The sequence below is a fragment of the Heterocephalus glaber genome, unplaced genomic scaffold, assembly GCF_053883595.1.
Source record: "Heterocephalus glaber isolate CG9 unplaced genomic scaffold, H.glaber_assembly_v1.0 deba00001538, whole genome shotgun sequence".
Lineage (NCBI taxonomy): Eukaryota > Metazoa > Chordata > Mammalia > Rodentia > Bathyergidae > Heterocephalus > Heterocephalus glaber.
The window spans coordinates 25,133,733-25,157,660 of record NW_028258333.1 but is presented as its reverse complement, the minus strand read 5'-3'; the positions used below and the strand labels follow the sequence as shown (position 1 = coordinate 25,157,660).

General features: G+C 38.0%; 2 long non-coding RNA genes across 2 annotated transcripts in view; both read left to right on the top strand.

Moving 5' to 3' along the window:
• LOC110350103 (uncharacterized) overlaps positions 1–23,928 on the top strand; it is a 181,580-nt gene that overhangs the window by 80,514 nt on the left and 77,138 nt on the right. The gene's annotated exons all lie outside the window — the stretch shown is intronic.
• Positions 1–23,928, top strand: part of LOC147824518 (uncharacterized) — a 119,754-nt gene that overhangs the window by 78,344 nt on the left and 17,482 nt on the right. Inside the window, exon 2 of the long non-coding RNA XR_015442247.1 lies at positions 1–23,928. This exon is cut by the window's left edge and continues 22,486 nt beyond it; it is cut by the window's right edge and continues 17,482 nt beyond it. This is a non-coding gene — a long non-coding RNA (uncharacterized LOC147824518).

The window sequence follows — 23,928 nt, the reverse complement described above, 5'->3', positions numbered from 1 at the left end:
TGGACAAGTCAGGTTATTTTTCTGAGTCTTTGCTTCCCAGGAGGACTAAGCCTTTTTATCACTGAAAGCTCACTCAGCTCTCAACTACTTTCCAAGTCTTCTCATTTTCTTTTATTACAGTTTAAATATATTCTCACAAGGAAATGAAAGACAAATAATTGATTTTCCCCCCAAATCTCTTACTGTCATTTGTAGCATATACATATACACACACACACACACACACACACACACACACAGACATATATATATATATATACATATACATACATATATATATATACACACACACACACATATATATTATGTAAGGGTGGGTAATGGGGGATGAATATGATCAAAACACATTATATGCATTGAACCTGCACCCCAAAATGTAAAACTAAGGAAAGGATAAGTTGGTGGAGGCTATGGGGCATGCAAATGATCAAAATATGTTTTCTGGATATATGAATCTGCCAAAGTGAAACTCATTAATTTGTATAACCAATATGCACTAAAAAGAAAGATATGAAACAAAATGCATACATGTATTTGGGGGGGCAAGGACATTACCCACATGCTTTCTGGTATAATCTGAATTTTTTAATGATACAGTCTTGGCTTTGACCTTTGGGGATCCATGTGGACACAGAGCCATTGGCCTTGATAAGTACATATTAAAGAGTAGACATATCATCCTTGAAGTTAAGTTGCCAGTAATCTAACAGAAAAGGCAAAAATAACTGGAATATGCATCTAATTTAGATCTGTCTAAGAAAGAGTTTTAAGAGGACAAGTACTGTAAGGATAGTTGGAGAATGGAAGATGTTGGTAAAGAAAGTTGATAGGAGCTAGCCCAGGCCCCTAGCTGGGAGGATGTGTTTGGTGGGCAGATGCCTCTGCCATGAAGCCTGGCTGGTGGTTTCTTTCACTGAACATGGAAAGGAGGGAAGAATGATATTTTCCATTAGGGTTATTATTTGCACATATATACTTGATGGCCCAGGAATCCAATGAACAGCTGCTGCCATGTCCTGTCCTGATGAAAGTAAACACTTTCTTATTTTGTTTTGGATCCCAAACTCTCTCAGCCCTCCTGAATTTCATATGTAGTCCTTGAAAGGGCTTCTTGCCCAAGGATTCTGTGCCAGCTTCACAAGACATGAGAGGGGATGATGAAATGAAGTCATTTCCTGTGTTCTTATACCACCTTAGGTGCAAACACCCACCGCCTGGACCTGTGTGCATACACATGTGTGTTTGAGCATATGTTATGTGTGTTTCTGGACATGTGATTTGCAGAGGTTGCACATGGCACTGCTTGGATCTTAGGAGGGTACCTGTGGTCGTTATTCTGTTTGTCAACTTGGAAGGTACTTCCAGATGAGATTAACATTAAAAGTGATGAAAAGCAAGAAAATTGTCCTCTATAATGAGGATAGGCTGCAGACAATGGAAGTTGAGGGCTAAAATGGAACAAAAAGACTGGAACAAAATGACAGGGCTCCACAAGCAACAGGAGATTCCTCAGCAGACTTCCTTCAGACTTCATCTATACCATGAGCTGTGTCTTGGACCTGCAGCCCATACTGAAAATTTGAGTGCCTTCCTCCAGCCACAACACACCATAAATAACACTGCTTCTCACTGCAACACACTGCTTCTCCAGAGAGTCCTGACTAATATGGTGTTCCTTAAGCACTCCCTTATTTCCTAATTCATTCTCTTCCCTCTTCACTCCCTACAGTTGTCACTAAGTCCTCAGCCTTCTTGTTATTCTCAGGGACTTCCTGAGAAGCAGAGTTTAGGGCACAGATGTCAAACAGGTAGTGTCCTTGGGGTCAACATCTGTGAAAGGAGAGAGCCAACACAGAACTGGGACAAAGGAGAAGTAGAACTTTGGAGTTATCCTGTAGCAAACCCAGCCAACCCCAAGAGGAGTTCTGGAGCTTAGGTCCTGAGTACCCCTCCTCTGTCAGTAACCAGAAGGACAATTCCTGGGGCAAGTAGTTTTCTGCAGCTCTGAAGGCTGTCTACACCCCGACATTGGGAGCAAAGAGTCCTTCTTTCTGGTGGAAGCTAGATGGTGCATCTTCACATCCACCACACCTGTGCCTCAATTTTTATCTTGATTTTTATTTAGCTATAAATAAAAACTATACTTCCCAGCCCCTCTTGCCCTAGTTGTGGCTATATGATTGCTTCTGGGGTATAGGATGTTAGCAGAAGAGTGTGTGTGTGTGTGTGTGTGTGTGTGTGTGTGTGTGAAACTTCCATAGTATGTTCTTAAGTGGAGAAATAGGTGTTTTCTTATCTCCTTTTTCCTTCCTATGGAGTAGAAGGCAAACGTAATGACTGCAGCTCCAGCAGCCATTTGAATGATAAAGTTTCACAGGAAATAGAGATTGTATATGGCAGAGCAGAATAAAGATCTAGAAGCTCCCTGCCCCCTGTGATTTGCCTGGGCTATTCCCAGACCTCTTGAACAGGAGAGAGAAATAATCTTTCTTGTTTAAGTCACTCTTACCCAGGAATTTTTTGCCCTTGAATTGTGGGTGGAGAAAAGCATATTTCAGAGAAAGGATACTCGGGGAGCAGAGCAGTGAGATGGTGCCAAATCTGGTTCCTTGGGCGCAGGGTTAGAAGGCCTGTATTGAGTTCCAGATCTAACACATGTTGACTGGGTTACCTTTACCTTGGCCCAATGACTTCATTTCTCCAGAGTTAGTTTTTGCACCTATAAAATGGGACTCATAGTATTGATTAATATGAGTATTATGTTGGATCAATGAGGTAATGCATAAGAAGTGTTGAGCATGACATATAATGAACACTTAATCAATGATAACTTTAAAAAATATAGATTAGATGAGTCATGGGATTTGGTCAAGCTTTGTTTGTTTTGGGGTTTTTTTGCTTAAATTCTTTTATTGGTAATTTTAGGTATACATTTCATTTACATTTATCATTGGGTGCTTGTACCTGTACATGATGTATCTTGGCTCTTATTTTTGTCCCGTTCCCCTGCCCTCCCTTCACTCCCTCCATCCTTCCCTATTTACATAAACTTTGTTTCCATTTTTTCCTTTTCTCATAATTTTTCCTTTCCCTTCTTTCCTTTCCCCTTCCCCTCCCACTTTCCCTACCCCTTTGGACCTTTTCTTCCTATTTCAAATTACTAATTATTCATTTTAATCATTTAAGCTTTGGTTTTCTTAAGTGCCTATAACTGTCAGGTGCAGACTGCTGTACCTTTTTGAACTGAAATTACCCATTAAGACTGTACCAGCCAGTGATTTTTCTCCTTGGCTGATACTGGAATGATCTGGGGAGACTGAGCATGTACTGGCATTTGAGCTCCACCCCTAGTGATTTGCATGTAATTAGTCTAGGGTGTGACCTAGGCATCAGAGTCTGAGAAATTCTCCAGCTTCTGCTAATGTATAGCCAAGCTTGAGAAACACTGCTTTGTCCCTTCACCTGCTCCTTAATGCTTGCTCCAGATTGTTTCTCATATATTTGTTTTGTTTGCCTAAGCAGATCACAGCTCCTCATGGGTTTACCTGGGTATTATCCTTTGTATTTGGCAGAGTAAGAGGCACGGGGAACAAAAAGCCAAAAGTCTTGGGTTCTCCATCTGCTTTTTAACATAACTGGCTGTGAGACTCATAATAAGATTGAGCACGTACTATGTACTGTTCCAAGTACTTTGCATGCATTAGTTCACTTATTCCATCAGCCTGATGAGACAGGTTCTACGATTAGCCTCAGAAGTAATAATAACATAGAGAAGTTAAGTAATTTGTCCAAGGTCATAGCACTGTGGTTAGGAATGAGAACCTAGGAGACCTGAGCTACCCACCCCCCAGGCTGACATGAGGCTGATCTGGATTTTATTCATCACCAAGCAGAAAATTTTCCTTGGCCCCCTCCTAGCTCTGATGTTATACAGTTCTGCTGCCCACCAGCACCTAGAAGAAATATCACATGTAAGTGGGCTGGTGCTGCTAGGCCATGGATTTGTTGTTAAATCAAGGAACTAATTTCAGACTAGAATAGAAGCACCAGACAAAGCAGACATGTGGAAGCCCTGGCCCAGCAAGGTCATCTTCCTTGCAAAAGAGACCAGGACAAAGGAATAGTGTAACCTTAACTGTCATGCCCCTTTCTGTGCTCTTGGCTTTCTATTTATGCAAGCAAATGAGCAGAGGGTTGTGTAAAGTCAGCCAAAGGCTAGTTGAACCTTGGATGTGGAAAACTGAATTTCCCTACATAGCATAATGGTTAGGAATTTGGGGGAATAGAACCTAACAGCTCGAGACAGGCTGAAACAGATCCTTGAATGGATGTGTCCCAAAAAGTAAAAAAAAAATAATGTTATATGACTGGAATTTTCTGTGGTTACTAAATTTTAAGATGGTCATGTCTGATCTTCAGTCTTAAATGGATGACCCAGTTGTTCACTAATCCTTTATTAGCACTAAATAATTCCACAAAGTTTGTTATACACACAGGAGAACACAAGGCAGGTCCTCCCAGGACACACAGGGAGAGGGAAAAGAATGACTTTAAGGTAAAAACATTCACAAATAAACATGTTTTAAATTAATAAGTGTCAACCCCCCCCCCAATCATCCAGAACTCAGAGAAGGCCCCCAAAAGCTGATCCTAAGTGACTCCATCCCATTACCAAGAATCACTTGCATTAAAACTGTTTCTGTTTCTTCCAAAAGGTTTTCAATTACCTTCAGGGTCAACAGGAAATTAATCAGCAAGTAGAAAATTGAAGGAAGATCTGCATCTAGCAGTAGGAGTCATTAAAATAAAAGCAAATTTGGCAAAGTGGTTAGGGTTTTTTTTTTTTTTTTTTTTTTAAAAAAGCTCTTTCCTATCCCCTACTCAATAAGTTGCACATTCCAAAAGCAACGGCCAGCCAAAGGAACAGAGGTTCCTTTCGGGACAGGCCACACACTCTCCCAAGGACCTATACCCCATCCCCATCCCCATCCTGGAAGCTCTCCCTTCGCTTTGCTGAAAGCCCCTGGAAACCTGACCACTCTGTGACACGGTCTGTTGAAAACTTCCTGGACTCATCTCAGGTCACATCTCTGTCTTGTATTGTTTCACTTGCTTCTCTCCTCTGAGCTCTGGGGGGAAAGAAGATTATTTTTTTTCTCCCTGTTTTGGAATGATTTTGTTTATTATTCTAAGTAAGGGTGGAGAATGTACTCTACTTCCTTGCTTATCAGGCAGTAATGTAGAAATATTCAATAATAATAATAATACCTGGATGCAGTAGAGAACATAAAACGCTGCCTATCATGTAACCTTTGCTCTGCCATCTGGAATATCTGGGGAAACAGCTTCTCTTGGTTTTCCTTATTATGGGAACTAAAAACCCAGAGACCCTAAATTAGAGAAGTGATATAGGGAATGATGATGAGAAAGATTTTCTCACCTCTGTTCTACTAGCATTTCACCTGTTGATCTTAAGAAGGCCCCATGGTTCCTTACTTTCAAGGGGCTGTGAGAATGGAAACCAAGTCGGTCTGTTTCTTGTAGGGTTGTAATTAAGACTGTTGGCATTCTAAGTAGCAGAAACTGACTACAGGGGCATTAGCAAGGCAGGGAGGGCAACAGAGAGCCATAGGTTTCTAAGACATCCCAGAGGCAGCCTCAGGGTGCATGCTCTTCTGCTTGTCTTTGTTTCTTAGCCCTTACTTAATATGGGTTTCATAACAAAGGCATTTTGTCAGCTTTGTTTCCTGCGGGCTTGTGCATACCCAGAGCTGTGTCCAGCACACAGCTGTCAATCAACAGCATTCATTACTGTACTTCTCTGAGGAGCAGCTTCCTATGGATCTCTCCAGGCATCCAGAAGCCAGACCCCTCACAATACCCACATTGCCATCTTTGAACTTCAGTCTGCTGTCAGATGCCCACCCTTCATCTGTCCACTTTGGCTGGGGTATGGGGCTTCCTGAGAAATACAAGGAACACAAAATTCCAGAGAGAATTTCCAGAGCTGCTTCAGAAAGTGGCAAGAATGATGGGGTAAGAGCACCTGAAGTGAGATTAATGGCAATGTGTCTTCTACTATAATGCATTTTAAAAACTTTAACATTCATTATATATTTTGATCACATTTTATGTGAATGAGGCAAAGGTTTGCTTGTAAAGAGACTACATCAGATTCAAAGCACAGAGACATAGCCCACTTTGTTGCAAAGGCTATGTGGGAAAGGAACATCATAAGGAATATGGTCAACTATCTTGTGAAGTCCAGATCTATGATGTTGACAATATTATAATTAGTTCTGTTCTAGAATGCCCGTCTGAAAAGAGAATGAGGTTATCCTGGTTCAACTTGGCTCTCTAAATCTCCCTGCCAGTCACTCACATCTTTAATAACCATTCTAAAACGTTGCTCAACTTCATAATATAGTGACTATTGTGTTGGGTATCCATATTGTGCCACATTTTGAAAATTGGAATCCTTTATCTCCTATTGCTAAAGTCCTTAAACACAATATGAAACAGTGTTTCTGGTAATTCATCCCTTTCTCCTCCCACTTCCCTGAGATAAAATTTAGCATGGCCCAGGCTCACTGTCTTGTAGCTTTTCCAGGGATATAGGCCTCTCCGGACTGGGTTTTCAGTTTTACCAGACAATGAGCTTCTGTCTTCCAATTTGGCAGGAAAAAAAGAAAAACAAAGGAGAAAATGGGGGGAAAGGGAGAAAAGACAAGAGGGAGGAAGAGGGAGGGGATAGAGGGATGAGAGAAGGAGAGGGAAGAGAATCAAATGTGTGTGCCTTTGATTCTGTCATCAAATCTGTATTGCAGCAACACTCTATTTGATAGACCTCTAATTTTTTTTGGTGCATATCATTTAGCATTTAAAAAAAATAGAACTTTAAAAATGTTTTTCTGGAAATAATCCTAAGAAACTTTTATGACCAATCATGTTTGGGGAGAGGAGCTGGAGCAGGCTTATTGGGGACAGATTTCAGATTTTCCTTTGGGATTTTTCTCTCCTGGTTGAATTTTGTAAGCATGCCAAGGAGATTATCTGGACAATGGGATTATGAAAAATGCTACTGGCTTTTCCTATTTCTTCTTTTATTAAAGAATATTTTAAATAGCTATGCTAACTACTTTTTTGTTGTTTCTATCCCAGAAACAAATGGAGAACTTAGTTTGTGCCAGGCATCATGCTACCATGCTCTCCATATATTATCGTTGCTCCTTAACCAAGGTGGAGGGGGACTTTAGTTTAGTTGCAGTTACACAACTTGTCTAAAGCCACCCAGCTATTAACAATCATAGATTTGCTACCAGTTTTCTGTGACTCCATAGCCAAGATTTGGTTTGCTGTCATGATAATTCCTCCCATCTCTTAATGGACACCCTATTAAAATTTGGAGTCATCAGCACATCTTAAACAACCACCTAACTTCTTATGGCCACCACTCCCTCCTAGTGTTGGGTCAACAGCATCAGGTAGAATTGTCAGTCTTCATGGGGGTTTCCCAACCTTCTTTTTTTTCCTGAACTTTGAAAATCTTGCTCCATGTGTTGAAAGACCGTGTCCAACTTAGCTGAAGCTTTTCCTCTTTTTCTCAAAAACTTTAGTGGCCACTTTTTTTCTAGTTGCTGTTTTCTTAACTAACTAGTTTATTCCTATTGATTAAAATTCCAGGGCAGAATAACTGTTGTCCTTATCACTTTTTCAGACTTCTGGAAGCTGAAGTGATTGTAAGCCCCATGAGGAATTTATTGCATATGTTGTTCTTAGCTGACTTTATCCCCTTATCCCTTCCTTACCACATCATAAAATGCTCCGAGTCCTGCATTCTGCTGGCTACTTTGAGTTGTGTTTGTTTGTTCATTATCACTCACAACTGAACCTTAAGTCTGGGAATAGCTTTGTCAGTCCGTGAGAGGCTCCCCATCTTTCTGTTCTTGCTATAGATCAGATTGGAAATGAAATTCAACCTCAAAACCCTGTCTGATTTCTTTCTCTCACCTGACCCCCCATATTTAATTAATGATTGTTCTTTCTTCAAAATAGCCCTTATGTCATATTTTCATAACTATTTTTGCCATTATCAGTAAAATTAGTTTGGGCCTTGAAACCGTTTAACCTACTATGTGGCAAAAACTCTTGGACCAATAGCCAGACAGATTTTCTTCCCAGCATCCATCCACCCCGGTTACTCTGAACTGGTATACGGATCTTGCTTTCCTGTCCAGTCACTGATTAGGAAAGGGCATGTGACCCAAAACTGCCCTAGGCAGTGTGAGGAGACATTTACCGTGGGCCTGGGGGAATGGTTTTCTTGCTTCTAGAAACCAGAAGAGCTGGTTTCTCTGCCTCCTCTGGATGTGACAGCAGAGTCTCCAGGGACCGTTCCTCATGTGTAGCACCCAGAGCCCTCCCTCCTGTGCAATTCTTTCTGTGTTCAGGTTTGATTGTTGATATTTCAAAATACAAAAGTACAAAGTTCTCTTATAGAACCACCAATGTCTTTGCCTATAAGAATCCCACTTTCCATCTTACTCATGCTAGATCAGCCACCCCAAACACAAAAACCCTTAATGACTTCACACTTCCAATTGTATTGAGTGAAGGGAATTGAGAATCAGCAGCCAGGCTACAATGGTAAGAATCCAGGTAATTCTAGAACTTCATGACATTCTTGTGTTTGTTATTTTAAAAATATTCCCTGTTTTGTCATTTTCATTCATCTGACAAATATTTATCGAGCACCTATTGCTGAATGTTACGCTAGACTCTGGATGTGAAAAAGCTAAATGAGTAAGAGTCAGTTTTTGCCAATAGAGACTTTACAGTCTAGTAGAGGAGTGTGGCAGGCACACATGCTGCCTGTTCAGAGATCCACCTCATTTTTCTTGTTAACAGAATCTCTGCTTTGTTCAGACAGTACTGTGTCCAGCCAGAGGGGGTGATCTCTAATGTGTCTGGAGTGAGCATGTGAATAACACTCGACTGGAAGTCATACTGGGGATTTGGAAATGAATTTTCCTTATGATAAATGGCAGGAACAGATGACATACCATCTTACTTCTTGGAGCCTTGTTGTATGAAACCACGATGATATGTGGAGCAGTGGCAGCCTTCTGGAGATTGCGAGACAGGCCTGTTATTGAGAGGATCACCAGTGCCAACATCACTGAGCTGCTGATCCAACTTTGCAGCTGTCTATGTCGAGACTTTTCTGTAGGGTAATCAATGCCTCTCTTGTTGAAGCCACTGTTTGTTTTTCTATGAAAGCAAGAGATAAAGCCATGCAAATAAGTATCTGAAATACAGTGTAATAAAAGTGACTATAGAGTCACGCATGTGAAGGCATATACATAGAAGTGTAAAAAGATATTCTCTCCTTTCTCTGAGAAGCACAATCCAGGAGGAAGCAGACCCAATTAATGTGTATTTATAGTTCATATGGTAAATACAGTACTAGAAATGTCCACAGAAAAATACTGAAGTGCCAAGGGATGATCTGTCTTAGGGATCTGTAATGTTTGCCTATGATGAGAATAGGCTGAAGCACTTTCTCAGGAGCATCACAGATGTCATGATGGGTCCCTCATAGTAAAGCTCATCTGCAAGCACATGGTATCAATTTGTCTCATCACTGGTAAAGTTAAATTGCATTACACGAATGATGGGGTGTCTGCCAGATTTTCCTCTTTAAATATACCATTTCTCTTTGTTATTAATATGTATTTTGTCAGCCTGGGCATCTAAATGACTTAGTGAGACCCGGTCTCAGAATAACAAATAAAAAAAGGGCTGGAGATGTAGCTTGATGTTAAGGCCCTGGGTTCAATCTCTAGTATCACAAACAACCCCAAAAAATTTTTGTTAGAAGATATTTTGAGATTATGTAGATGTGTATACTGTCTCTTATCAACTCTTGCCTATCAGTTTTAGTACCTATTGAAGATTCTTGCTGAATCACTTATTATAATATTTGTAAAATAAATTTTAAAACTTCTATTCCTTCTACATTTCATGTAATTCTATAATGGGAACATTCATTCATGTCAGATTACAATTTTACAGATTACAATTTTATTTAATAGATAATCTACAAATACTATTTATTTTGATGTCAAATTATACCAAATTTGAAAGTAGAACATCCTTAAATCTTCCATTGTGTCCTTATTCTCTAAGAATTTTCTTAATTTATTGCACAGGAAGATGTTCCAGACTCATCTTGTACTTTTCCTGCCTTGGCCATGAAATCAGCTATACTCCAAGTGATCTTGTTTTTTTAGTGGAGAATTGTAGTAGTCAAAAACCAAGATCTGGGCACTGGATATGTTCAATGCTACAGGGCCACTTATGGCTTCTTCCACATCTATCTATATTCTACTTTCCCCTAAGTGGACCCACTCATATTATAGAACCCACACTCTATACAATATACCCTTCATCCTCAGCCCTCTGCTCTCTAATGCTATTCTTTTTGTCATGAATACATTGTCTTTCTATCCTGCTCTACTAAATTTCATTTAAGTAAATGACCCTCCCATGCTCTTTTACAACTCAAAATGGCCACAGCATATTGCTCTAAATGATTAACTTCTATGTATATACTAACATGCATCATAGATATTTTGTGTACATGCTCAAGTGCTATATAATTCAGTTTGCCACATCGAACCTCATCTTCAGATCCTGTGCAGTGCCTACGGCAGTACCATGCAAGTGGATAGCAATACGTGAATGCTTTCTAAATGAATGTGTGAATGACAGGTGGTTACTAATCTGTGAATTCAGTGTTCTTAGGAAGTCCTCTAGTACTATCCCAATCTCTTCATTCAGAGAAGTTAGGTCAATATACTACTACTAAAGTTTTATTCTTAGACTTACTCTGAATTTATACTCTTATTTTTCCTCTTAATTCGTATTATACCATTAATCTCATTCACCCTAGGAGGCCAACAATGTTTTTCTATTGATTCTTTGGAAGTAATGGTAAAACCAAATACTCAAGGGCTTCCAACTTGAGCCAGATCCTAAACACCTGTCCAGAATCACTAAGCAGAGGACAGGCTTCGTGTGGCTATGGAGAGTCTTCTTAGCCACTTTTACAGTTATGACAGCTGTCATCCGTGATATGTGAAGAGATAAATATGCTCAACTGTATCAGCTGGTATCCGTAGATCTATGAACAATAGATGTTCACTTGTTATTTCTGTTTTCTGTCTCATAGTTTATTTTCCCCAAACAATTCTCCTTCGATCTATTTTTCATTGAGCTAGAAAAAAAGATATTTAAAACACAAAGCAAACATTACAGACCTTGTGACTAAAATAGTTCATTCAATCACAATTATCAGTTTCTCATGATCTTTGGAAATGCATTGCATGGTTTAAATGACTATATGAATATTTGTAGGTTTTATCAGAAGTCTCACCTTTAAAGGCCAATCTGCACCACTGAAATATTAACAATTCCAGATCCTGGATCTGGATCCTAGAGTATATTTTAGGTCTTCAAAATCCCAAAGGCAGTAACAGCTGTAAATTTCCAGTGATGATAAACCTTTCTTTGCTCAAAATGTTTTCTTTTTTTTTCAAAACCAGAATCTGGACATTTTATTTATTTATTTATTTATTTGGTACCAGAGATTGAACTTGGGACCTTGCACTTGCGAGGCAGGCAGTGGAACCACTGAGCTAAATCCCCAGCCCAAAATGTTTTTGTTTGTTTGTTTGTTTGTTTGGTACTGGGGATTGAACTCGGGTCCTTGCGCTTGCGAAGCAGGTGGCAAAACCACTGAGCTAAATCCCCGGCCCAAAATGTTTTTTTTTTAAGTTACAATTGTTCCATTGACTATCCTATTCAGGAGCATATGTTCTATGAGAACCATTTATTCCTTAAGGCACAGAAGCCACTTGCTTTTCATTTCCCTCAACTTAGTAGAGCTGGCCTAACCCTAAGTTCTAAAGCAAGAAAGGCATCAGGTACTGCAGATTTCTTGACCTGCTTGGCAAGAGTCACCATGTGACAGTAAGTTGGGGATCTTCATCCAAGCAAGATCCATTTTACAAAGAACTATGATTATTGACTGAAACCAAATGGGGACATAGGTATTTAGCTCTCAGTTCAGCAGAGAGGAGACCCTGTCCTTTACAGAATATTCTTGCTATGATGAACAAACACTTCTAGCATCTTTCAAGGCTTACCTTTAGCAAGCACTGTTCATGGGCCTTTTTTTTTTTTTTTAACTAGGACTGTCAGTCTCCTTTTGCATCCTGTGGAAAGCAACTCAGTGGCACCAAAAATAGTTCTCAGTCCAACTTCACATTTTACTACATTTTCCAGCTGGATGGACAACAACCCCATGAGGTTAAGCAATATAACCCTAGGTTATAGAGTGAGTCAGTTGCTCGGCTATGCTGTAAAATGTGGGTCCATTCTGGCTTCCAGGATGTCTCTGTAACCAAGAGACCACATGGTCCATCTTCTGCAATAAGATCAGCCTGTCTGCAGAGAAATGGAATTAACCTATTAGCAAGTGGTTTCTGACTCTTGTAGAAGGACCAGCAACAATAGCCACTTCTCCATAATGTCTTAAGAGAGCTGTTTGTTTTGGCAGTACTTCACTATATTACACATTCCTGCCACTTAATTGTCCTTGTGAAGATAAACAAATCTTCTGAAGCAGAGCTGGAAGCTGTGTAACTCAGCCAACCAAATGCTTGCTAAATGAGGGAGGGAAATGGGATTTGCTCTATATATTCAGCTCTACTCTGAAACAACACACTGTCTTGCCTACACAGCTAGCCATTTCCTGAGCCTCTGTATCCCTTCCCTACTGCCTTCAAGTGGGGAACAAAATTTAAAAATATATTCTGACTTGATTTTTTTGTCATCAAACTGTTCTTCTGATCTTCAAAGTTGTTTGGCAAGTTCAAAGCAAACACAAGACACAATCTCAAAATTTTTATGCTGGTCTTTTAAATATAACACAAATCACATCATTACAGTGATCTTGATGAAGATAGTGTACAAACACCTTTAAATATTAGATCAGCGTCTAATAAAGGAACCTATTAGCTAAGAATTGTGCACAACTTGGACCCAATCATGGAGCTCTCTCTCTGTCTCTCTCTTGGAAAAGGCAGGGGAAAAAACAAGACTATTAACATATATTTTCCTTTGCTTGGTTCACTCTTACTTTCTGAGCAAGTCTCAGCTTAAATGTCACCTTCTTGTGGAAGCCACCCTTGGTTCTTTCAAGGTCACACTCTCCTGTATGATCCTATGGCCTTTCTCAGTCTTGTAACATGTACTTTATTGTATTTTGTGTGAAATTGCCCTGCTTAGCTCTGCCTTAATCACTCAAGTTGTATCAGAGTAAAGATATTGTCCATTTATCCCCAAGGCTTGAACACAGTAGGTTTATAATCAATATTTTTAAATGAAAGATTAAAATGATCTCTTTTCTACATGTAAAGAAGGTGGTAAGAAAAAGATGTAGCTGAAAGATAGGATGCATTACTTTTATGTGGCTTTAAAGTCACCAACTCAGTGACTTTAAAGATCAGAAAGCTAAGTGAGGCATGGTGGTGCACACCTGTAATTCCAGCACTCTGGAGACTGAGGCAGGAGGATTACTGCAAGTTCCTGGGCAGCCTGGGCTACATAGTGAGTTCAAGGACAGCTTGTAATACAAAGCAAGACCCTGTATCAAAAAACAAAAACAAAAAAATCAGAAGGTTATATTCTCATAGTTCTGGACATTAAGAGTGCAAATCAGAGTTGCTGGACAAATTAACACCAGGCAGTTTTAGCAGAAGGCTCTAGGCGAAGATCTGTTCCTTTCTTCTGGTAGCTTCCCTTAATTTGTGGGTGATTCACTCCAAATTTCAAGGTCAGCTTCTCCAAATCTCTCTCTGCTCTGTCTTCACATTGCTTTCCCCGTTTGTGCGTGTGTGTGTGTGTGTGTGTGTGTGTGTGTGTGTGTGTATTAGATCACCCTCTGCCTCTCTCTTAAGGATATGCATGATGTATTTAGGGCACACTCAGGTAATTTAGGCTAATCTTCCCATCTCCAGATACTCAATCACATCAGCAAGTGAGATAAGTGTGGCTTAAACTGGTTGGGAAGAGAGGCGTGAGAGGGCAAGATCCCAGGATCTACACAGTACTGCTGTTCTGGAGCCCATATGTAGAACTTCTTATGGGTTTCCACAACCCATGAGACTCTGCTATTTCAACACTTCAATTTTGCCACCATTTTTGGCTTGTCTTGTTTAGTTCTTTGTTCAAGGTAAGAAGCACCTGGAATATGCTTAATTGCCGAGCCATTTCTAAAAGGAACTAACTACCTGATAACACAAAATCTTGCAATAGCAAATCTCATTTTCATGTATCAAGAATTAGGATATATCTTTTGGGGGCCATTTTTTAGTCTACCATAGGAGGCTTAAAAGAAAAAATTCATAATGACAAAAAAGTTAGCAAGAAGCAATTTGATGAGAAATAATATATAACTGATAGAATGATCAAAACTTTTGAAAATGAGGAATTTGATAAAGAGAAAATAAAAAGTAAATTTAAAAAGGAACAGAATATTTTATTTGACTATATAAGAAGGTAGAGCATGTATCCCAATAGTAAAGAGCCCAAACACTGGAACCCAGTTCCCTTGTTAGAATCTGCCTTTGCCATTTACTGGCTGTGTAATGTGGCCAAATTACTTGTTTTTTCTGTGCCTCAGTGACTTCATCTTTCATACAGGAATAATGCAAAGACTTCATTGGAATATGGTGAATGGATAAAAGAATGAATATATCTAAAGCATTTAGAAATGTTTACTATTTTAAGAAAACCAAAATTCTATAAAAGTATGAATTTAGAAAAGAAAAGAAGGAAGAAATGTATGGAAGATATACATTGGTAAGAAAAGAAGACTTTGAAATGATTGCCATGAAGAAGAGTAAAAAAATAAATAAAAGATAATTGCATAAATTACATAAGATGAGAGATATTTTAAAGTAAATTAAAAACATTTGCAGCCACAAATTGAGAGGGAAATAGGGCAAATATGTTGTATAGCAAAAGAAAAACTAAGACTATAATTGAGGACATCAGGAAAATTGCAGAAAGCAGAAAGGAATGTTCCAAGAGTAACAACTGTTCTTTCCTTTATGTATTTGTGTGGATGGTAGTGTTTTTTTTCCAACACTTCTATGTCTTTGCTGCTATATTTTTTGTCTAGTTACTGTATTAATTGCTGAGAGAAGATTGCTAAAATCTGTAGTTGTGTGGAAATGTCAATTTCTCCCTTTAGTTACATCTGTTTTCCCTCATGCATTTTGAAGCTCTTTTATTATTAGTCACATGCACATTATGACTGTTATGTCTTCAGTTAATTGAACCCTTTACTATAAGAACGTGTCCCTCTTTATCTATGATAATCTTTGTTTGCCTTGTGTATTAGTCCCTTAGGGCTACCATTAAAAATTACAGAGTGAGTAGTTTAAACCAACAAAAATGAATTCTTTTTCAGTGCTGCGGTATAGAAGTCTGAAACCAAGGAACCCGTGGGTCTTTTCTCCCCATGAAGAAATTGTTAACATTTTGAGTAAAATGTGGAAAACTCACAAACATATAGCACCACACCTACCACTGGCCCCCATTGTGTCATAGCTATTATATGTATTATGCTGATATTATAAAATCCCACATGACAATGTCATAATTTTACTTTACACGATTTATTTTTAAAATTAAGAGGGAAAAGAAAAAAATTCTTTTACATTTCCTCAGCAAGTTTTACCATTTCAGTTCTTCTTTCTTTCCTGAGAATCCAAATTTCCATCAAGAATCTTTTCCCTTCTGCCTGAGGAACTCTCCTCATTAACCTTTTTTTACTGTGCAAATCTGCTAGCAATGAAATCTCTTAGTTCTCTTTTATCAGGAATTGTTTTCATTTTGTCTTTATTTTGGAAGGACTGTTTTTCCTGGATTTGAGCATTCTGTGTTGACAATTTTCTTTTTTATCTCATATTTTTCTGGCCTTCATGATTTCTGATGAGAACTTAGTTCTTAATCAGATTCTGTTCCCCAGTTAGTGATGGTTGTTTTGTTTTGTTTTACTGGTTTTGTGGTGCTGGGGATCAAACCCAGGGTTTCCCACATGCTAGGCAAGTGCTCTACCACTGAACTACACACCCAGCTCTAATTTTAATTTTATTCTTTCACTACTTTCAAGGGTTTTTCTTTATTTTTGGCTCAAGAGCTGAATTTAAATGTGTTATAATCCCAATACCTTCATGTTTATTTATTCTAATTGGTATTGACAAAACATCTTGAACCTGTAAATTTCTCTTTCAACAAATTTGGGAAAGGTATGGCCATTATCTTTTCTGTCCTCTTCTCCTGCTGGGACACCTGTATATTGAATGACTTGATATTATATGAGAGGTCCCTCAGTCACTTTGCTCTCTGTTCATTTCCATAGATAATTTCACTGATTTATTTTCAATTGTGTTTATTCTCTCGCTCTTTTCAGATATATCCATTTAATAACTAAGTTCATCCAATAATTTAAAATTTTTAGGTATTGCGTTTTTTAGTTCTAGAATTTCCATTTTTTAAAATTAATTTTATTGGTACATTTTAGGTATACAATATAATGACAGTCATCATTGGAAATTTGCACCTTTACATAATCTCTCCTGCTTTTTATTTTTCCCCCTCTCCCTTGCCCTCCCTTTAACCACTCCATCCCTCCCTATTTACAGAGGCTTTGTTTCCATTTTTTCATTTTCTCATATTAATTCCATTCTGTTCTTTCCTTTCCTCTACCCCTCCCACTTCCCCTTCCCCTTTTCCCTTTTTCTTCTTATTTCACATTATCTATTATGCCTTTTGGTCCTTATTTACACTTTCAGTTTCTCACACTAGAGAAACTATTCAGTATTTATGCATGTGTGTCCTATTTCACTTAAAAGTATCAACTTAATGTACATCCATTTAGCAATGTCTCTAATTTCTGATTTTTTATAGCTGAGTAGTACTCCATTTTAGAAAAAGAACACATTTTCCTTATCCAGTCTCCAGTTGATAGGCAATTGGGCTGCTTCAAAGTTTTAGTTACTACAAATTGTGCTGCTATAAACATGGGTGCACATATATTGCTGTGGTATGATCTTTTGATTCTTTGGGGAAGATACCCAGCAGGGGAATAGCTGGGTCAAATGGGACTTCCAGTCCTAGTTCTTTAAGGTATCTCCATACTGATTTCCATAGTGATTGAACCATTGGACACTCCCACCAGCAGTGGAGCAGTGTTCCTCTTTCCCCACAACCCCGGGAGCATTTGTTATTGGTTGATTTCATGATAGCAGCCATTCTTTCTGGAGTGAGGTTGAATCTCAGCATTGTTTTCATTTGCATCTCTCGAATGACCAGTGATGTTGAACATTTTTTCATCTGTTTATTTGCTATTTCTACTTCTTTATCTGAGAAATGTCTGTTCATTTCAGATGCCCATATTTGGACTAGGTCTTTAAATTTGGGAGGTCTGATTTTTTATGTTCTTTATAGATTCTAGATAGTAGACCTTTGTCTGAGGAACAGCAGGTGAAAATCTTTTCCCACATTGTGGGTTGTCTCTTCACACTGTTGGTGGTTATTCTTGCTGTGCAGAAGCTTTTTAATAAGAAGAGATCCCACTTGTTGATGGTTTGTGCTGGTTCATGAGAAACTGAGGTTTTGTTCATAAAATCTTTTCCTACACCAATGTCTTGAAGAGTTCTACCTAGAATAACACTCTCCTGAACAACCAGTGGGTCACAGAGGAAATTAAAGAAGAAATTAGACAGTTTCTACAAGTAAATGATAATGCCAGTACAACATACAGGAATCTGTGGCTCACAATGAAAGCAGTTGTACGTGGGAAATTCATAGCAGTGAATGCCCATATTAGGACAACAGAGGGAACTCAGTTAAATAACCTAATGCAGAACCTCAAGCTCCTAGAAAAAGAAGAGCATAACAAACCCAAAGCTCATACAAGAAAGGAAATTATAAAGATCCAAGCAGAAATCAATGCAATGGAGACTAAGAGAATGATACAAAAAATCAATGAATCCAAGAGCTGGTTTTTTTAAAGAATAAATAAAATAAAAAAACCTTTAGCCAACTTTATCAAAAAAGGGAAAGAAAAGGCTCAAATCCATGCAATTAAGAATGAAAAAGTTGAAGCCACAACAGATCCAGTAGAAATTCAGAGGATCATCAATACCTACTTTGAGAACCTGTACTCTAATAAAATGGAAAACACAGAAGAAATGGACAGATTCCTAGATACATACAAATTGCCAAAGTTAAATGAAGAAGATATAGAAATTCTAAACATCCCAATAACAATGAGTGAAATTGAAAATGTAACAAAAAATTGACCAACAAAGAAAAGCCCAGGTCCTGATGGGTTCACTGCTGAATTCTACAAAGTGTTTAAAGAAGAACTATTGCCGTTACTCTTTAAACTCATCAAGGAAATTGAAAGGGAAGCAAGGCTGCCAAATTCTTTCCTGGAAGCAAGTATTGCTTTGATTCCAAAACCAGGGAAAGACCCAACCCTAAAAGAGAACTACAGACCAATCTCCCTAATGAACAAAATGCAAAAATTCTCAACAAGATACTGGCAAACAGAATATAGAGGGTCATCAAGAAGATCGCACACCCTGACTAAGTCAGATTTATCCCAGGGATGCAAGGATGGTACAACATTCTTAAATCAATAAATGTAATACACTATATTAACAGAGTCAAGGACAAAAACCATATGATCATCTCAATAGATGCAGAAAAGGCATTTGACAAAATGCAGCACCCATTCATGATAAAAATGCTACAGAAAATTGGAATAGAAGGTCTTTACCTCAACCTGATTAAGGCTATTTATGAAAAACCAACAACCAACATCATACGAAATGGTCAAAAACTGAAAACTTTCATGCTAAAATCAGGAACAAAACAAGGATGCCCACTATCACCACTCCTGTTCAATATTGTTCTGGAAACATTAGCCATAGCAATTAGACAAGGGAAAGAAATAAAAGGAATAAAGATAGGAAAGGAAGAAGTGAAACTGTCATTATTTGCTGATGATATGATACTTTACATAGAAGACCCAAAAAACTCGGTCAAAAGCCTTCTAGACATAATTGACAGATTCAGTAGAGTAGCTGGATATAAGGTCAACACGCAGAAGACAATAGCCTTCTTATATGCAAATAGCAGACCCACTGAGAGAGAAATTCGGGAAATAATTCCCTTTACAATAGCATCTAAAAAAATGAAATATCTAGGAATCAACCTAACAAAGGAAGCAAAAGACCTCTACACTAAAAACTATAGCACTCTGAAGAAGGAGATTGAAGAGGATATAAGAAAATGGAAAGATATCCCTTGTTCCTGGTTAGGAAGAATCAATATAGTGAAATGGTCATACTTCCAAAACTACTATGTAGATTTAATGGAATACCAATTGAAATTCCAACAACATACTTCACAGAACTAGAGAAAATAATCCAAAAGTTCATTTGGAAGCAGAAGAAACCTAGAATAGCAAAAGCAATTCTGGGCAACAGAGACATGGCTGGGAGTATCACAAACCCCAACTTAAAACTATATTACAAATCTACTGTGATAAAAGCAGCATGGTACTGGCAAAGAAACAGACCCGAGGATCAGTGGAATAGATTAGAAGATGCAGAAACAACTCCAGACATACTGAGCCACCTCATCTTTGACAAAGGAGCCAATTGCCCTCATTGGAGAAAAGATAACCTGTTCAATAAATGGTGTTGGAAAACTGGATTTCAACCTGACAAAGCTTAAAACTAGACCCATACCTATCACCATGGACTAAACTAAGATTGAAGTGGATTAAAAGCTAAATATCAAGACAGAAACAGTAAACTTGCTGGAAGATAAGTTAGGTAGAACTCTTGATGACATTGGCATAGGAAAAGACTTTATGAACAAAACTTCAGTAGCACGGGAACTAGCACAAAGAATCAACAACTGAGACTTCATCTTATTAAAAAGCTTCTGCACTGCAAGAGAAACTATCAACAGAGCTAACAGACAACCTACAATATGGGAAAAAAATTTTAGCAGCTATACCTCAGACAAAGGTCTACTATCTAGAATATATAAAGAATTGAAAAAAATCAGACCCCCCAAATTCAAAGACCCAGTTCAAAAATGGGCATCTGAAATGAACAGACATTTCTCAGACAAAGAAGTAAAAACAGCAAATAAACATATGAAAAAATGTTCAACATCACTGGTCATTCAAGAAATGCAGTTGAAAACAACATTGAGATTCCACCTCACCCCACAAAGAATGGCTGCTATCATGAAATCAACCAATAACAAATGCTGGTGGGGGTGTGAAGAGAAAGGAACCCTTCTCCATTGTTAGTGGGAGTGCAGACTGGTGCAACCACTGTGGAAATCAGCATGGAGATACCTCAAAGAACTAGGACTAGAGGTCCCATTTGACCCAGCTATTCCTCTACTGGGTATCTTCCCCAAAGAATTAAAAGAATCACACCACAGCAATATATGTGCACCTATGTTTATAGCAGCACAATTTATAATAGCTAAGGTTTGGAAACAGCCCAAGTGCCCATCAACTGGAAACTGGATAAAGAAGATGTGGGGTTTTTTTATAAAATGGAGTACTCCTCAGCCATAAAGAACGAGAAACTAGAGTCATTTATAGCTAAATGGATGCATATTGAGGCCATACTCTGAAGTGAAATAAATAGGACATACACTTGTAAATACCGAATAGTACCTCTAGTGTGAGAAACTGGAAGTGTAAATAAGGATGAAAATAATTAAAATGAATAATTGATAATTTGAAATAGGAAAAGGTCCAAAGGTGGAGGGGTGGTGGGAAGGGAAGAGGAAAGGGAAGAAAGGAAAGGAAAAATTATGAGAAAGGAAAAAAAATGGAAACAAAGTCTATGTAAATAGGCAAGGGTGGTGGGGGTGAAGGGCACATAGGTAATGGGGAAAAAATAAGAACTAAGATACATCATGTTCAGGGACAAACACCCAATGATAAATGTGTACCAATTAATATATAAATTTAAAAAAGAGTTCTACCTAGCCTCTGTTCCAGCCTGTTCAGCATTTTTGTTTTAATATTTAGATATTTAATCCATTTCAATTTTAGTTTAATGCATGGTGAGAGATATAGGTCTAGTTTGAATCTTTGGCAAGTTGAAACCCAATTTTTCCAGCACCATTTATTAAAAAGGCTATCTTTCCTCCAGTGAGGGTGTTTGGCTCTGTTATTGAAGATGAGATGGCTGAATGTGTCTGCAGTTGTTTTGCCACCTTCTAGTCTGTTCCGCTGGTCCTCAGGTATATTTCTTTGCCAGTACCATGCTCTTTTTATCACAGTAGCTTTGTAGTATAGTTTCAAGTTGGGGGTTGTGATACCCCTTGCCATGTCTCTGTTATCTAGAATTGCTTTTGCTATTCTAGGTATCTTATTGTACCAAATCAATTTTTGGATTGTTTTCTCAAGGTCTATGAAGTATGCTGCTGGGATTTCAATTGGGATTGCATTGAATCTATATAGCAGTTTTGGAAGTATGGCCATTTTTGCTATGTTGATTCTTCCTACCCAAGAGCAAGGGATGTCTTTCCATTTTCTGATATCATCTTCAATCTCTCTTTGAAGAGTGCTATAGTTTTCAGAGAAGAGGTCTTTGATTTATTTTGTTAGGTTGATTCCTAGGTATTTCAGTTTTTTGGATGCTATTGTGAAGGGAATTGTTTGCCTTATTTCTCTCTCAGTGAGTGTGTTGTCTGTGTAGAGGAAAGCTATTGATTTTTGTGTATTGACCTTATATCCACCTACTCTACTAAAATTGGTTATTAAGTCTAGAAGACTTTTGGTGGAGTTCCTGGGGTCTTCTATATAGAGTATCATGTCATCTGCAAATAACGACAATTTGACTTCTTCATTTCCTATCTTGATTCCTTTTATTTCTTTCTCTTGTCTAATTGCTGAGGCTAATGTTTCCAAAACTACATTGAACAGGAGTGGTGAAGTGGACATCCTTGTCTTGTTCCTGATTTTAGTGTGAAGGATTTCAGTTTTTGACCATTTAGTATGATATTGGCTGTTGGTTTTTCATAGATGGCTTCTATCAGTTTGAGGTAGAGACCATCTATTCCAATTTTTTGTAGGGTTTTTATCATAAATGCATGTTGGATTTTGTCAAATGCTTTATCTGCATCTATTGAGATGAACATATGATTTTTGTCCTTGGCTCTATTGATATAGTGTAGTACATTGATTGATTTGCATATGTTGACACATCCCTGCATCCCTGGGATGAATCTCACTTGGTCAGGGAGTAAGATCTTCTTGATGATCTTCTGCATTCTATTTGCCAGTATCTTATTAAGGATTTTTGCATCCATCTTCATTAGTGAGATTGGCCTATAGTTCTCTTTTCCGATTGGGTCTTTCTCTGCTTTGGGGATCAAGGTGATGCTTGCTTCCAGGAATGAATTCAGGAATATTGCTTCTCTTTCAATTTCATTGAAGAGTTTAAACAGTAGTGGCAGTATTTCCTCTCTAAATGTATTATAGAATTTAGCAGTGAAGCCATCAGGACCCAGGCTTTTCTTAGTTGGTAAGTTTTTAATTACTTTTTCAATTTTATTGATTGATATTGGGTTGTTTAGAATTTTTAGGTCTTTTTCGTTCAACTTTGATAATTCATACTTATCTAAGAATCTGTCCATTTCTTCTGTGTTTTCCATCTTATTGGCATATAAATTCTCGAAGTAGGTATTGATGGTCCTCTGGATTTCTGCTGGGTCTATTTTAATTTCATCCTTTTCATTCCTAATTGAATGGATTTGGGCCTTTTCTTTCCTCTTTCTGATAAGGTTGGCTAAGGGTTTATCAATTTTGTTTATTCTTTTGAAGAACCAACTCTTGGTTTCATTGATTTTTTGTATCATTTTCTTAGTCTCCATTGAATTGTTTTCTGCTGTGGTCTTTATAATTTCCTCCTTTATAATTGTAGGAGCTTTGGGGTTGTCCTGCTGTTCTTTTTCTAGAAGCTTGAGTTTCAGCATCGGCTTGTTTAATTGGGCTTGCTCTGTTTTCCTAATATGAGTATTCACTGACATGAATTTCTCTCATAAGACTGCTTTCATTGTGTCCCATAGATTCCGATATGTTGTATTGTCATTGTCATTTAATTGTAGGACCTGTCTGATTTCTTCTTTAATTTCCTCTGTGACCCATTGGTTATTCCAAAGTGTGTTGTTCAATTTCCATGTGTTTATGAAATTCTTGAAGTTTCTTTTGCTATCATTTCATTGCACTATGGTCTGATAATATACAGGGGATAGCTTCAATATACAGGGGATGACTTCAATTCCTTTGCACTTACTTAAACATGTTCTATGAGTGAGTATGTGGTCTATTTCAGAGAACAACCCATGTGCAGCTGAAAAGATTGTGTATTCTGATTTTGTGGGGTGGAATACTGCGTAAACATCTGTTAAGTTCATTTGTTCAAGAGTTTGACTGAGATCTAGTATTTCATTGCTTGTTTTTTGTCTAATTGATCTATCTATTTGTGACAGTGGGGTATTGAGGTCCCCCACAACTGTCATATTAGTGCTTATTGGATTTTCCATGTCCCTTAGTACTTGTTTTATATAGTTGGGTTAACTAGTTTTTGGTGCATATATTTATGATTGTCATCTCTTCCTGTTGGATTGTTCCCTTTACAAGGATGTAGTGTCCTTCTTTGTCTCTCTTAATCAGTGTTGCTTTGAAATCCCCTTGATCTGCAAAGAGGATAGCTACTTCTGTTTTTTTCCAATTCCCTT